Genomic DNA, 16,653 nt, shown 5'->3' with positions numbered 1-16,653 from the left:
TCTCTTGGTCTCAAGCCTTTTGCCCCTTAAGAGTCATGTGACATTAAGACTAACTCCAGTACAGAAGCATAATGAGGAGATGGTACCACTGTTTTCCTGGCAGATCCCCTCCCTCTCTGCAGAATTTCTGCTGCTCCCCAGATTGTTCCAGTGAAGAAGTGCAGTTTCATTTATTTTGTACTCGTAAGCCCTTAATTAAGCACGTGAATGGAGAAGCGCAGTGGCGCACATAATCCAAATCAGTGAATACCATTTTCTGGTGAATTACCCACCCCTTTGCCCCCACTACCCCGAGGGTTACCGCGATTATCAACAGCAGCAGGGGCCCTTCCACAGGCTTGGTTAAAAAACCCAAGTGTTAATGATCCTTTTTGCTGGATGTAAAACAAAGCATCTTTAACCACTGTTCATTATCCCCAGCTGCTCTTACCAAGGCTTTGAAGGGGAAATTCTGCTCCAGGCAGCTCCTAGAGAAAGGAAACAATCATTCTTCTATAATCCACTCCTCACCCCAGCCTTTCCCCTCTAACCTCCCTGTACCCACACGTGTTACGGCTATAAAATACCTGCGGGAAGGAGCAGGAGTTTCTGGGAGCAAACAGTACGTATGCCTAAACTGGATTTTATCATCTTTGTGCTTATGCAACAAGCTTTCCTTTCTAATTCACTTCTTGGTCTAATATTAAAATGTTTTTGCATTACTTAACACTTAATTGATGGGCGGGGGGAGGGGAAGTCACTTGGTCACGTGTGTGTCTGTGTGTGTGTGTGTGTGAGACAGAGAGACAGAGAGAGGCGAGAGGAAGCGAATTAAAATCAGAAAAGTGAGAGTTGGCAAGATATTCCATAAACCTGGGCCCCCCAGAACACCTGTGGCTTCAGCACTTTTCCTTGGTCTTGCTAAAAATCAGGATGACATGAAACGGCCTTGATGTTTCAGTATCTTTCCCCTCTGATTCCGGTGGCAGTGGCGAGCGCAGCTCTAACCTGGTCTCCTAGCAACAAATGGTAATGAGATGACAGGCCCGGGCTGAGAGATACAGACTGCCACCTAGAAAAAAAGCAAACAGGCCTCAACATGGGGACCCAGAGACACCTAATTGCCCTGAAGTAACCAACAATGGGCCAGACTTTGGGCCACAAGCCCCAGCACTCTCAGTTGCTCTCATGTAATTATTAATGTAATGTCTCCGCATGTGTGCTTCCTAGTTCAGACTAGGAAGCACATATTCATATCTTCCATGTCTACTTGCAGTAATCTCTGAAGCAGACGGCTATCAACTCCCATTTTTATAGATGAGTAAGTTGAAACCTGGAGAAATAACTTGCTTAAAGTGGAAATAACCCAAATGCCCATCAGCTGATGAACGGGTAAATAAAAAACAGTATATCTAGAGGATGAGGTAATATTTGGCCAAAAAAAGGGATTGAGGGGTACCTGGCTGACTCAGCTGATGGAGCATGTGATTCGTGATCTGGGGGTTGTGACTTTGAGCCCCACATTGAATGTAGAGATTACTTTAAAATTAAAAAAAAAAAAGAGAGGCCCTTGGGTGGCTCAGTTGGTTAAGCATATAACTCTGATCTCAGTGTTGTGAGTTCAAGCCCCGTGTTGGGCTCCACGCTGGGCATGGAGCCCACTAAAAAAAAAAAAAAAAAAAAGGAATTGAGTACTGCTATGTCACAACATGGAAGAACCCTGAAAACATGCTAAGTGGAAGAAGCCCATCACAAAAGACCACGTAGTATATGATTCCATTTATATGAAACACCCAAGATAGGCAAATCTGTAGAAACAAAATAGATGTTTTCCTAGGGCTGAGGGTTGGGGGGAAATTGGAGAGTCACCGCTCATGGGTATGGAGTTTCTTTTGGGGGGGTAAAGAAAATGTTCTACAATTTATCGTGGAGATGGTTGCACAACTCAATATGCTACAAACTTGAATTATACACTTTATTATTTTTTTAAAGATTATATTTATTTATTTGACAGAGACACAGCGAGAGAGGGAACACAAGCAGGGGGAGAGGGAGAGGGAGAAGCAGGCTTCCCGCCGAGCAGGGAGCCCGATACGGGGCTACACTTTATTTTTTTAATATTTTATTTGAGAGAATGAGAGAACACAAGAGGGGGGAGGGTCAGAGGGAGAAGCTGACTCCCAACTGAGCGGGTAGCCCAATGTAGGACTTGATGTGGGACTCGATCCCGGAACTCCAGGACCATGACCTGAGCCGAAGGCAGTCAGTCGCTCAACCAGCTGAGCCACCCAGGGGCCCTAAATTATACACTTTAAATGCGTGAACTGTACGCTGTGTGAATTCTATCTCAAGTTGTATTTTTTAAAAGGTTAAAAAAATTACTTGCTAAGGTCATCCATTGACTCACGGTAGAATGTCTTACATACAGACGCAGAGCTGGGCCCACATTATCAAACTTGGTTAGAGTGTACCTATTTCAGTAGAGGCCGTGCCACAACAGCGTGGGGTCCTCCCCCTGTCTTGGGCTGGAAGCAGGCAGCAGCTTCAGTTGTGAGGGAATCAAGATGAACAGGGTCAGGGCAATCATTAGTAGTCCACCATTTGGGCCGGCAGCATTAGTGGTCTCTGGGAATATCTATTCTGTGGAGATGAATGTACCCAATAAAGTTGGGGGAGAGAGTCACCAGCCACAAATTTCAGATAATCATATTAAGGGATCCAGCCTGCTCTGGCTAATGTTATTATTTTCTCCCTGTGGAAAGAAGGAGTATGACACTCCGGGGACTAAGTCTATTGTTTACTCAGTCAATCAACATTTATTGAGCACCCACAGTGTGCAGAACTAGCACAGGGCCAGGATTTTAAAAAATAAAAAAGTTCTTCCCTTGAGGTATCTACAAGATTAATGAAGACATCCCCTCTGCCCTCAGGGAACACTTCAACTGCTGAGGGTGGGCGTCTCGGGCTTCAGGGGTCTCCTGATCTGATGGTGAAAAGAGACAGTCACCCACAAAAGCAATTTAAGGATGCAAAGGTAAGGGAAGTGATCTCACAGACTGAGGATGGAAGGGCTGTGAGACCTGAGTGTTAACAAAGGTGTGACCAAGTCAATGATGTCTTGTAAGAGTGCTTTTGGGGGTGCCTGGGTGGCTCAGTTGGTGAAGCGTCTGCCTTCGGCTCAGGTTGTGATCTCAGGGTCCTGGGATCGAGCCCTACTTCGGGCTCCCTGCTCAGTGGGGAGTCTGCTTCTCTCTCTCCCTCTGTGGTCTCTCTCTCTCTCTCTCTCAAATAAATAAAATCTTAAAAAAAAAAAAAGAGTGCTTTTGAAGAGGTTGAGGAACAGAAATGGCAGGCAAACATGGGGTTGTATTCCGAGGGTCTCTACAAAGGGGGAGAGAGCAGTAGAGTCAGAGAAGGGGCCCAGAACGCAAAGGACTTTTAAGCAGAAGTACTAGAATATAAAAAGAGGGGGCTGACCCACCCCCACTCCAGGGGCCCTTAGGCCAGTGCCTACTCAGGGGCCTTTAGGCTGTGTCCACTGAAGCTTTCCCCCCTGCTTTCTTGGTGAAAACAAAGTCATAGTTCAGAAGGAGAACGACACACACATCGTACCAAGGTAATTCGCTTGGTTTCTGTATTATACTACAGTGACATAAAAAACATAACCATTGGGGGAAACTGAGTGAAGCAGACAGGAAACATCTTTGTACTATCTTTGCAACTTTCCCTGAATCTATAATTATTTCAAAATAAAAAATTTTAAAAAATCAAAAAGAAAAGGAAAGAAACCAGTTTCTGTCCCAAAAGACTATAATCTAGGTGAATCACATCTAACAAGCTCATTTGAGCTCAAGCGACAGGACTGAGGGTGGGGAAGCATGGTGGTTGTCAGGATATAGGAGTGTCTCAGGATCCCAGGCTTCAGGACTCCCAGCATTCCGGGCTGGAGCTCTAGGTGGCACAGAAACCTCTTCCCTTGAGCTCTCTCTCTCTCGTTCTCACTCTTGCTCTCTCTCTGGCAAATAAAAAACAAAGTTTTATTTATTTATTTGACAGAGAGCGAGCACAAGCAGGGGGAGCGGCAGGCAGAGGGAGAGGGAGAAGCAGGCTCCCCGCTGAGCAGGGAGCCCGAAGCAGGGCTCGATCCCAGGACCCTGGAATCATGACCTGAGCCCAAGGCAGACGCTTAACCAACTGAGCCACCCAGGTGCCCTAAGTAAAATCTTTTAAAAAGAAAAAGACACAGGATGGAATATTGCTCAACAATAAAAAGGAACAAACCTGATCCATGCAAGAACTTGACTGTAGTCTCCAGGGAATTATGCTAAATTTGCAAAGTGTTTTAAGTTACATACTATACATTCCATTTACTTAACACTCTTGAAACTTCAACATTACAGAAATGGAGACTAAACCAGTGATTGCCAGAGCTTAGGTTGCAGCTAGTCTCGGAAGGAAAGGGAAGGGGGGTGTGGTCTAAAGGCCTATGTCAGGGGTCCATGTGGTGACAGAACTGCACCCTGACTCTGCTGGTGGATAAGAAACCTTCACACAATACAACTGCATGAAACTACACGTGAATGAGAGCCAGTAAACCGGGACATCTCAGTACGACCATCGGATGGGTCAGTGTCAATATCCCGGTTGTGAGATTAGACCAAAGTTTTGCAAAATGTTGGGGGAAACTGCGTAAAGGGTACATAGGATCTCTCTGTACTCTTTTTGGCAACTGGCCTGCGAATCTACAATTACCTCAAAATAAAAGATGTTATTTATAAATAAAATAAAACAGGGGCGCCTGGGTGGCTCAGTTGGTTAAGCGACTGCCTTCGGCTCAGGTCATGATCCTGGAGTCCCGGGATGGAGTCCCGCGTCGGGCTCCCTGCTCAGCGGGGAGTCTGCTTCTCCCTCTGCCCCTCCCCCCTCTCATGTGCTCTCTCTCTCATTCCCTCTTTCAAATAAATAAATAAAATCTTCAAAACAAAACAAAACAGGAGCTTCGAAAGAGCAGTTTGGGATGAAAGAATTGCCACCATCCATGTGATGAGAGTACTGTGTCCCTAGTGGGGCACAGTAAGAGAGGAGGCTGGAAAGAAGGTTCAAACCAGTCTGGGAAGGGCCTTGTGTCCCATTCTGAGGAACAAAGTGGACCTGGTCTTAACAGGAGCAATAGAGAGCTTTTGAGATGTTTAATAGGGGAATGATGTAATCAAGTTTGTCTTCTAGAATGATCCCTGTAGCGTGGTTCTGGGTTGTAAGAACACTGTGGAGAATGAATTGGGTGGTAGGGATAGTAAGCAGGGGAAGCCTGGAGGAAGAAAGACCAGTTAGGAGACCAGTCACTGCAGTGGTTCAAGAGAATAACCAGGGCCTGGACCAGACTGGAGATGCACAAGGGAGCACAAGCCAGAGCTGTTCAAGGAGTTGAAATCAACAGGGTTTTTGTGATCCATTAGATGCCAAAGAATGAGGGTATATTAATTTCCTAGGGCTGCCATAACAAATGAACACTAACGGGGTGACTTATAGCAACAAAATTATTCTTTCACCTGTTGGCAGGACCACATTCCCTCCAGAGGCTGTCGGGGACAGTCCGTTCTTTCAGTGGCTGTTGGCATTCCTTGACTTGTGTCTTCATTCCAATCTGCCTCCATGGCCACAATACCTCCCCAGTGTGTGTTCTCTGCATGTCTCTTAAGGACACTTGTCATTGGACTTAGGAGTCACCTGAATAATCCAAGAGAAAAGTTGATCACATCTTCTGTCCTATGAGGCAATACTCTCTAGCCAAATAAGGTAATGGTCACAGGTTCTGGGGATTAAGACATGATATCTCTGGGGGGCGGGGCACGGCGGGAGAGCACCATTCAACCCACTACAGAAAGGTGGGAAGGAATAATTCCTAGGGTTCTGACCCAGGCCACCAAGGGAGACCATACAGAAGAAAGAGGGGCTTTCAGGGAGGGAATTTCAGTTTTAAGCATGTTGAATCTGAGGGACTCATAGGGATAGTCAGTGGGCCATCCCCATCACCGGGACCCATCTCCGCTGCCCCAGGGAGAAATGTTCCAGCAAAGGGCTGGGTTGGGGCTGGAAGTTATTGTTGACATAGGGCAGGTGCTGGCCTGGCCGGAGAAGAGAGAAAGGATGAGTTTAGGACAGACCCTGAATAACATCAACTTTAGGGGTTGGGCAGCCATCCAAGAAGGGGAGAAAAGCCAGGAGAGAGGTGACAGCCTGGAAGTCAAGCAAGAAAACAGCTTCAGGAAACAGGTTCAATACATAGTGTCAAATACTGAGAGGGAAGGGCTGGAAAGAAACCTTTGATTTTAGGAATTGAACAGACATGCAGATGCGCCTACTTTCTCCCTTTTTAAAAACCACTACATGCTTGTTAACATTTGAAATAGGGCGCCTGGGTGGCTCAGTCGGTTAAGTGGCTGCCTTCCGCTCAGTTCATGATCTCAGGGTCCTGGGATCGAGCCCCACATCAGGCTCCCTGCTCAGCGGGGAGTCTTCTTCTCCCTCTGCCACCCTTCAACTCATGCTCTCTTTCTCAAATAAATAACAAAAAAAAATGTTTTTAAAAGAAGAAGAAGATAGCAGGAGGGGAAGAATGAAGGGGAGTAAGTCGGAGGGGGAGACGAACCATTAGAGACGATGGACTCTGAAAAACAAACTGAGGGTTCTAGAGGGGAGGGGGGTGGGGGATGGGTTAGCCTGGTGATGGGTATTAAAGAGGGCACATTCTGCGTGGAGGACTGGGTGTTATGCACAAACAATGAATCATGGAACACTACATCAAAAACTAATGATGTAATGTATAATGATTAACATAACAATAAAAAATTATTTAAAAAAATTTTTAAAAAGAACATTTGAAATGCACGAAGTGGAGAGAAAAAGTGGTTCTAGCAAGCAAACACAATCACTACTAACATTCCCATCTGTTTCTTTTTTTTTTTAAGATTTTATTTATTTATTTGACGGAGAGAGACACAGCGAGAGAGGGAACACAAGCAGGGGGAGTGGGAGAGGGAGAAGCAGGCTTCCCGAGGAGCAGGGAGCCTGATGCGGGGCTCAATCCTAGGACCCTGGGATCATGACCTGAGCCGAAGGCAGACGCTTAATGACTGAGCCACCCAGGTGCCCCAAAAAAGACCAATTTTTTAGATGCGTGTGCACAGGTAAGGTCCCTGCCTAGATTCCCAACCTAAGCATCCTTCCCTAAATCCTCCCTGAGGGTCTATGCCCAGCAGGAGTAACTGAGTTCCTCAGGACCTCAGAGAGGTTCCCCTGGGCAAGCCTGCGGGAGCATGGCCCTCCTGACCCGGGGCCCTTTCCTGCACCTCCTCCCATGGAAGCTGCCACACTGGTTTGGTCTGGACAAACACCAGGCACTTTTCCCTAGGTCAATATTTCACATCCGTTGTCGTTCATCTTCAACATTTGCTCCCTGAGAGGTCGTTCCCTGCCCTACCACCTCTGACTGCCTCCTGGTCTGTGCCCCTGGAAAGAGGCTCTCTATAAGCTCACCCCCCGCTGACCCCAGGACTCTTCATTATCATATTATTTAAATCCAATACATATTGAGTGTTTACTGTAAGTCAGTGCTGTTGTTATCCCTTTTTTTTTAAAGATTTTATTTATTTATTAGGGCAACAGAGAGAGCATAAGCAAGGGGAGGGGCAGAGGGAGAGAGAAGCAGACTTCCCGCGGAGCAGGGAGCCCCACACGGGGCTCGATCCCAGGACCTTGAGATCATGACCTGAGCTGAAGGCAGATGCTTAACTGACTGAGCCACCCAGGTGCCCCATTATCCCTTTTTATAGAGGAGGGAGCCAAGGCTTATCGAGGATGAGGAAGGTGGCAGAGCCGGGCAGGCGGGGCTGGAGCGGGGTTTAGGTGTGTAACACACCCATCTGGGGAAAGAGCAAACCCCACTGTGGGGGATGGGAGGGGTGGGTGTGGCTTGGAGCCTGACTTCCTCTCATCCAGCCATTCTGTCCTCCGCAATTAAGTTCATAGTCCAGGAAAGTCCCAGCAATGACAATGACCCTGAAACTTTCTCCGAAGATAAGAACTGCTTGGCCAGAGCTGCCCTCACCACTTGCCACCCCTTTGGTAACCCTTTCCTTGCCAGGCTTTCCAGCCCACCTTCAAGGCAGGACAAATCCTTCTAAAGCTGCCCAGATCCAGGTCCATACCCACCATCCCCATCACCGGGACCCATCCCCGCTGCCCCCCTCACACAACCCCACCTCTCCCGCAGCTCAGCCCCCACTCAGCCCAGGAGAAGTCACTGTAACAGTTCATCAGGAGGGAGATTTAGGCAGGATGGCAGGAGTACTTGTAAAACAGGAATGTACCCGGGTCCAGGAAACTGCTATAAACAGGCATCTTGACAATGCAGGCGCTCCGTCTCCTGCCTGTAAACCCGACGCAGAGCCAAACAGAACATCTGTTTATCCACTGCCATGGATTCAGGAAACCAAACAGCCGTGCCCATCACCAGGGCAAGACCTCCAGCTCCCAGCTCCCAGCCCCCAGAAATGACTCCCCCCCCGTGCCACCCCCTGCTGAACATGGCCCTCAGGAAGAAACCGAGGAGCTTTTCCAATCTGCTCAGGGCTCCACACCCTTTGTTGGGAAAGGGTGGGAAATTCTACCTGTAGCCAACTTCAGTCTCTGTTCATATAGCCCGAACAATAGGATTGTTTCTGTTGTTGTTCCTCATCAACTACACAGTATCTCCTTTTGACTTGAGTAAACTAGTTGGCATTGAATGCTTAGACGGTAAGCGTGCGGTGTGAAGCACTTTGTATTTGGTGATTTTAATGCCCACAACAAGCCATTGATCTAATCTTAATGAATGAAGAATTCATGATTAAAGATATCATTAATATACCTATTTTACAGATGGGACATCAAGAAAGACGTTGAGTAAATTGCCCAAGGTCATATAGTAACAGAGTTGGGATTTGAGTTCACACAGTCCAACTTCAGAACCCATGTGCTTCATTATTAATATGCTCTGTGTCTCCCTAGTTTTCACCCCCATGAACCTGCCATTATTCTCCTTTGAGCCGGGAAACCTACAACTGGTCCCAAAGAAGCTGAATAGATTTATTAGGGGCCAGAGCCAAGGTTGGTTTCCTTCCCATCACTTAAGTCCATCTCTGACCACGTCCACACCAGCCATTCCCTGTACAGCCCTGTCTTGCTCCCATCCCTCTTAACAAAGAGGTTTCCTAACCCTAACTGGGGGACTGTGCTAGTCATTCAGGAAAGCTCCCGCAGACAGGCAACCCTGGTCACAAGGGAAAAAGGAACCCCTATTTCAGATGAGGTCTTGCATTCACGGTGCTATGGCCGAAGTAGATAAAGGAGCCCCTATTTCAAAATGGCTGTATTTGCTAAGTAAAAACCACTTTAATAAAACACCTTGTAAGGAAGATATCTGGGGAGGCGTTATGCCCTCAGTAGTCTTGTTTGGGAAGTCAGCATGAATTCCTTCTGAGCAAACAGCAGAGGAAAACAGCCCGTATCTCCTTCGGTTGGGGTGTCCTTCCTTATCCCAGCTCCCTCACACACCTCACAAACCACCACATCGCTAGCCCCCTGGGTCTGCCATGGGCTCCAAGTTTTTGTTTTTTTTTTTTTTTAAGATTTTATTTATTTATTTGAGAGAGAGAGAATGAGAGATAGAGAGCACGAGAGGGAAGAGGGTCAGAGGGAGAAGCAGACTCCCTGCTGAGCAGGGAGCCCGACGCGGGACTCGATCCCAGGACTCCAGGATCATGACCTGAGCCGAAGGTAGTTGCTTAACCAACTGAGCCACCCAGGCGCCCCTCCAAGTTTTGACCACCCCACACCTCCTGTCTCCATCGAGGAGGCAGGCTAGTAGAGAGAGCATCACGGTCAAGAGCCCAGACCCTGGAACCAGACCACCCTGCAACAACTTCAGGCAAATTACTTAGCGTCTCTTGGCCTCAGTTTCCCCATTTGGCAATGATAATTATAGTCTCTACTTCAGCTCGATGAGTTAAAATGTGGAAAGCATTTAGAACAGCGTCTGCCACATTGATTATAAGCCCTCGATGAATATTCCACTCCACCACTTAATTAATAGCCCCGTGAAACTGGGCAGGCCTCCTTGAAAGAGGGTAGGAGATCAGGATCAAGAACACTGGTTTCGGGGCACCTGGGTGGCTCAGATGGTTGAGCGTCTGCCTTCAGCTCAGGTCGTGGTCTCCAGGTCCTAGGAATTGAGCCCCACGTCGGGCTCCCTGCTCAGCAGGGAGTCTGCTTCTCCCTCTCCCTCTCCCCCTGCTTGTGCTCTCTCTGTCTCTCTCTCTCTCTCTCAAATGAATTTAAGAAAAGAAAAAAAAAACTTAAAAGAAAAAAGGAACACTGGTTTGAAGTCAGACAGCCTTGCCCTTGAATCCTGACTTTCAACAGCTTCCTTAAGCTCTGTAAACTTCAGTTTCCTGGTCTGTCAAATGAACCTAATAACATCTACTTCGCATTAGTGTTATTGAGAGGATTAAATGAGACAATATATGTCAGGGGCTTAGCACAGGGTCTGGTTGGAAGGGAGCACTCAGCGAGTGGCCTTTGTGACTATAATTAACTCCCCAATCTTCAGTCCCTTCATGTGTCAATTGGAAACAATACCTCAGGCATTTGGGGAGGCCTGGAGGACAGGCCCTGGAACCTCCCTTTCCCTCTCTCCTGCTCTTTTAGGACACTCCACCTACTGCCCGAGGGATGCTGACTCACCCGTCAAGGCCCACTCAAAATGCTGCCCCTTGGGGCGCCTGGGTGGCTCAGTAGTTCCGCGTCTGCCTTCGGCTCATGATCCCGGGGTCCTGAGATTGAGCCCCACATCGGGCTCCCTGCTCAGCGGGAAGCCTGCTTCTCCCTCTCCCACCCCCCCCCCGCTTGTATTCCCTCTCTCACTGTCTCTCTCTGTCAAATAAATATATAAAATCTTTAAAAAAAAAAATGCTTCCTCTTCCCAGAAGCCTGCCTGGGTCCCCATCGGATGCCGACTGGTTCAGACTTAAATTCAGAATCACTCAGTTCCATTCTTGCCTCCTGTTCATGCCCCCCCCCCAACTCCCGGCCCCAGGAGGTCCCAGGGGACATCTTTTCCTATCCGGCATCTCCCCAGGGTAGGAACTTAAGTAAATGAAATACCACCCCTCTTTCATCTCATCTCAAGATCAGGAAAGGGTGGTTGAGGGCGGCCTTTGTTACTGAGCCTTATCTTCCTGGGCTTGGCTCCACAGCCTTCAGCAGGAAGAGGGGGCCCTGGACCTGCAGCCTCTGACCCAGCCACAGGGCGGCTGAGCTCCAGAGCAGCGCCCAGAGCCCTCTGGCCGGGACTCCGGCTTCCACAGAACACTCTGTTGGGTTTACTCCCTCCCAGGGCCTTTTCAAGGGCATCCAGGGCCCTTGACACTTGTGCCCACATCATGTTAAAAATATTAAGATGCACTCCCATCCCACATGCAATGTGAGTTACAGACAAACTATGCACAAATGGTGTTGCAGTTGATCAGTTGATGTTTTGTTTTGTAGCCATTTACTTAAATATTTGAGTTTACATTTTGCAATCTTCTCTTTTTATTTTGAAACCAATAACATTTTTCCATGTTTCAACCATAGTCCCTAGGCCTAAGCCTGTGTGTCTAAGGGACGGGCCGCAGTGCCTCCAGCGCCTACACCGGCTTGCTTAGATCCTGTGTCCCAGAGCTTGTCAACCCCAGAGCCCATCTGGACCATACACACCCTACCCGTTTTTCCACCCACCCACTCACCCACCCATCTATCTATCTACAGATTTCTCCCCAATATCCAAAAGTGGAGTGATCCTGTGAAACCTTTTGTAAGCCAAAACGGCACAAAGTGAAGAAGCAATTACCATTAATTTATATGGAAAATTCGTTTAGGCCTTTCTGATACCTTAGGACGCTTCTTGCGAATGGATGCACAAAACAGAGGGAGATAAAGGCAGATGCTCACAGACTGCGCAGAGCTCTGGAGGCTGGGTGCTGAGACGCTGAGTGTGGTTGGGAGGGTCGGCGCGGGGGGGGGCCTGGCGGGGCCGCTGTGCTGCTGGCGGTCTCGCTGCAAGACTAACGCTGAGCAAGGGCTATTCTCACTTTTTTCATAAAAGCAAAGATCCTCTTTGGGTTTCTTTCAGTTAGTGAAAACAGGTACTAAGGGAGGTCTTGCGTAAGAGCGAAGGGGCCTGACGACTTTGGAAAAGCGTGGACGCCTGCGTCTATGGCGTTGCCAAGGATGGACAGGAAGGACTGGGGGCAGAGACTCGAGAAGCCGCGTGCGGTGTGAGACTGCCCTCTAGAGGTTGCGTCGGGAAGGTGCAGGTGGGGAGGCCCTTGTCCGCCAGGTTATCCACCCCGCCGCTCGTTCACTGAGAGTCACTGAGCACCCACCTGGACCAGGCACCCGGCACATGCTCTGGGAACAAAGGCTAATACAAGGAGGAATAAAGCTCATCCTTATCTTCCAGGAGGTCACCATTTTTTAATGGCGACTGCAAACACATAATACACAATTACAGTTCGGTACCATGACTACCCTACCAGCGGTGTGAACCAAGTTCTATGGCAGCACAGGGGGAATGGGAGTAAGTCTGGAACAAAAGGGGAAGGCATCAGAGGAGAGGTGACATTTAACTTGGGCCTTGGATGAGTAAGAGATGGCCAGGCCACACTGGGGAGGAAAGGCGTTCTGGGCAGGGGGACTTCATGAGCAAAGACAACGTACTGTAGGGGTGCAGGCTTGGGGGGGGCCAGTGACAGGTGTGGTGTGGCTGGAGTGTGCACAGTGTGGAACAGCGCAAGACCCATCTAGAGAGGCAGGTGGGGCAGATGGTGAGGAAACTCCCATTTGGAAAACAAAAATGTGATGCTTCTGACCAAACAAAAGGGAGGCCTGACCCAGCCGTGCAGAGAGTCCCAGCATCAGGGGGAATCGAACATACCCAGGACCACGACATCAGATATGGAGACACAGCAGCTGTCCTCAAAGGGACACAGGTGAAAACATGAGTGCTGAGTCAATGGAAGGGGGGAGCCCCGTGGGAGTGGGGGGTGGGACAAAGCAGCAGACGACCCAGGAGAGCTTCCGGAGCCCCTCTATCCTCTGGGCACATCCCACATAAAATGAAATTTATGTACAAACTATGTACGAGTGGACTGGTGGGTGACTGGCTCCACCACGAACCTGCTGGGAGACTTTGAGCAAGTCACTTCATGATGCAGAGCCGGTTTCCCCATGCCTAAAAGTGGACTATAATAATAATACCCACACCAGGGTATTATTAATGCCACATATTATAATGATACCACATATGGGAGTTGTTTGAGGATTAAAGGAGATGAAAGTATAGAAAGGACGTCCTTAACTTGGTGCCTGGCATATGGTAGGAGCTCAGTAAATGTTAGCAAGTTCCCACAATTTCATTCTTGAACCTCTTGTCTTCTATATTAACTCCCACTCCTTAGTTGCAGCTCTCCCCCGTACCCTCATGCCTCCCCAATTTCTCTCTAGACCTCGCTCATCTGAGCTTCAGGCCCTTACACACAGCTGCCCATAAGACACCTGCACACAGAGGTCCTTCAGGAGCCTACATCCAACCCCTGAGAAGGTATGTCTTCTCCGCTCCACTCCAGCATGCGTTCTCTCTAACTTGACTGATGGCACCCCCCCCAACCACCCGGGAAACCGAAGTCCACACTAGACTTCTCTCCTCTTCCCGGTGACCTGTCCGTTCCCAAATTCCCAAACACCGCTAGAACTTGCTGGATCCTTCCACACCTAAGGTCTTGCATTGGCCTCCTCGTTTCTCCTCCACTCCGCCTCCCACTTGGTCTCCACAGGGCCACCGAAGGATGCTTCTACATCACGGGGCTGCTCCTGGCTTCCGCCCGCCCCCCACCGAAATCACTTCATGGCATATCAACATGCACAAGACAAAGGCCAGACTCCCAGCCTCACACACAAGGGGGTGAGGTTTAGGCTCTCTCAAGGATCCAGGACCTGAGCCACACTGAAGTTATTTATATAATGCGGGTTTATTATGAGGCCACATGAGGAAGCCAGGAGGACAGGAGTCCCAGCCACCAAACAGCCACGCCATGTGGTGACTGGAAGGTGACCGAGTGGTCCGTAAGTCTCCAGTGCCACTGTGGGAAGGCAGCCCTTTACTGGAAAAGATTCACATTTCCACAAAAGTGTATGAGCATCACATGTCTGAAAGTTGAAAAATAGATTTATGTGTTAGAGGAAAGAAAGTTCTGGTCCCAGAGAGCAAAAAATATCTCAAAATACCTAAATATGGTCCAGAAGTGGAATAAAATAGTGACTAAGAGTATTTATTGCTCAGAGCCAGACTGTCCTGGCTCCATCATATTGCCTGGGAGATTCCAGGCAGATTAATTGTTCTCTGCCCCAGTTTCCTTTCTATAATAATAGCATACTACCCATTCCATACATTATGGGCAGATTAAATGCTTTTTTTTTTTTTTTTTACACATGCCAAGTGTTTAGAATGAAGTGTCCACATAGTAACCACTCAGTAAACGTGAGTCATCCAGGCAGGATGAATTCATCATCTCTTTCATCTCATTTGGGAGCAGAGAGATCTAATGACCGGCTGAAGTGCTCTGCATTGCCCATTCTTCCTTCCTTCCTGTTAGTAATGGAAACCCCACCCTTAAGCCTCAGTGGGATAAGTGGTGGCCCAGCAGGAGGCCAGATTTCATTCTTTTCCTTGCTGTAGGTGTCCTCGCCAACAGTAGGTGAGCAGTAGGTAGGTGGGCAGCCTCTGGATCCCCTCCCTAGAGGAAAAGTTGCTTGCTCTTCATGTTTCCCCTCCCTGCTGATTGAGAAGTGGCCAAGACTGGGCGCTGGAAGCCACATGTTGAGGGTGGCAGGGACTCTCTAGAAGCCCTGGGCTGTTCGCCTCTTACCACTATTGAGAAAGAAATGGTCTCTGTCTGACCTAAGCCGCTGTGCTATGGGGCCTCTTTGTTATAGCACTGTGTGTAGTACGTACCTACAATAATCCTTCTCTGTTAGAAAAGTGAGCAAGGGGCGCCTGGGTGGCTCAGTCAGTTAAGCGGCTGCCTTTGGCTCAGGTCATGATCCCAGGGTCCTGGGATTGAGCCCTGCATCAGGCTCCTAGCTCCGCAGGGAGTCTGCTTCTCCTTCTCCCAAGTCTTGGAGAACTGGTTGTGGGAAAATGTCCCGCATGTTTGGGGTCAGAAGTGAATAGAGGAAACAGTTTTCCTTTAGCTGTTGGAAGCCCAAAATGGTGTGATCCCTGTGGAGGAGGAATCGGCAATCTCTAACAAGATAGGCATTCATGCTTTGACCTGGCAGTCCCACATCTAGAATTTACCCTGAATCTAACCCTCTAACAATATGGAAAAAACAAGGTTTTTCAGCATTATTTATAATAGCAAAGTTTTAGGAACAACTTAAATGTCCAAAGATAGGAGATTGGCTAAAGAAATCACAGTCGGTCCGTACATGGAGTCCTACGCAGCTCTAACAAAAGAAAGAGGATGTTTGCTCTGAACTGATATAGGGTAACAGCCAGGATATATTGTTAAGTGAAAAAAGCAAAGTACAAAAGAGTGTGTATGTGGAGAAGACTTCCCTTTGGAAGTAATCTCTGCCACAAATGGGATCGAGGGAGCAGGGCATTCTACACGTGAGAGTGCCAAGCAGAGAGGGGAAGGGCTCCTGGAAGGACAGTCTTGACCTTGAGGACACATAATGAAAAGTCATTGGAGGGGAGGGCAGAGTTAGCAGCAGCTGCAAAGAAAATTAAGCAACCGAAGAAATGAGACTATTTATTCCAGGCAAAACAAAAAATTGCATAAGAAAAGAAATGTCATCATAATAAACTCCATGGCTCAGCTAGGAGCCATAGTTATTTGTCATAAAATGTAAACACTGGGGCTGTCCGGCTGGCTCAGTCAGTGGAGCATGCAACTCTTGATCTTGGGGTTGTGAGTTCGAGCCCCACGTGGGGTGTAGAGATGACTTAAAAATAAAAAAATATTGGGGCGCCTGGGTGGCTCAGGGGGGCAAAAGTTTCTCTTGAGGGGCGCCTGGGCGGTTCAGTCAGTTAAGCATCTGCCTTCGGCTCAGGTCATGACCCCAGGGTCCTGGTATGGAGCCCGTGTCAGGCTCCCTGCTCAGTGGGAAGCCTGCTTCTCCCTCTCCTCCCCACAAGTTCTCTCTGTCGCCATCACTCTCTCTCTCAAATAAATAAATAAAATCTTTTTTTAAGTTTCTCTTGAGCTCATAGGATCTCTGTTGCCTTCATCTTAGGATATTCTTCATGCGAAAGTGACCCATCTTGGGGCAGCCTGTCCTCAGTCCCTACAGAGGGAAAAGGTGCCAAGGGAAGTGGGGGAAGGGCACAGAGAAAGCTGGGGAAGAGGGAGCATCCATGTTAAACACCCTCCTTTCTAAGGCTTAGGGTGGGAAGTACAATCGGGACAGGTAAGGTTAAATTACTGCCTGGTTTTTCCACATGCTATTGCTCTTTTGAGCTCCTTCATTTACTGTTTCCCACTGTGTGTTTCGTGAAGGGAAGACAGGTACACCATTTCACAGTGGTCTACT

General features: G+C 48.4%; 1 long non-coding RNA gene across 1 annotated transcript; it reads right to left on the bottom strand.

Annotated features, from left to right (window-relative positions):
- Positions 1 to 3,877: 3,877 nt before the first annotated feature.
- LOC141370982 (uncharacterized) lies at positions 3,878 to 12,200 on the bottom strand. Its single transcript, XR_012375541.1, has 3 exons — positions 11,950 to 12,200; positions 5,529 to 5,706; positions 3,878 to 3,994 (listed from the first exon to the last, which is right to left on the bottom strand). It is a non-coding gene; the product is annotated as an uncharacterized lncRNA (long non-coding RNA).
- Between the last annotated feature and the right edge of the window lie 4,453 nt (positions 12,201 to 16,653).

Source organism: Callorhinus ursinus, unplaced genomic scaffold, assembly GCF_003265705.2.
Source record: "Callorhinus ursinus isolate GAN/ISIS: 27379988/994484 unplaced genomic scaffold, GSC_fseal_2.0 scaffold52, whole genome shotgun sequence".
Taxonomy (NCBI): Eukaryota; Metazoa; Chordata; class Mammalia; order Carnivora; family Otariidae; genus Callorhinus; species Callorhinus ursinus.
Note: the sequence above shows the minus strand (reverse complement) of the source record. Positions and strands in the feature narration are given on the sequence as shown.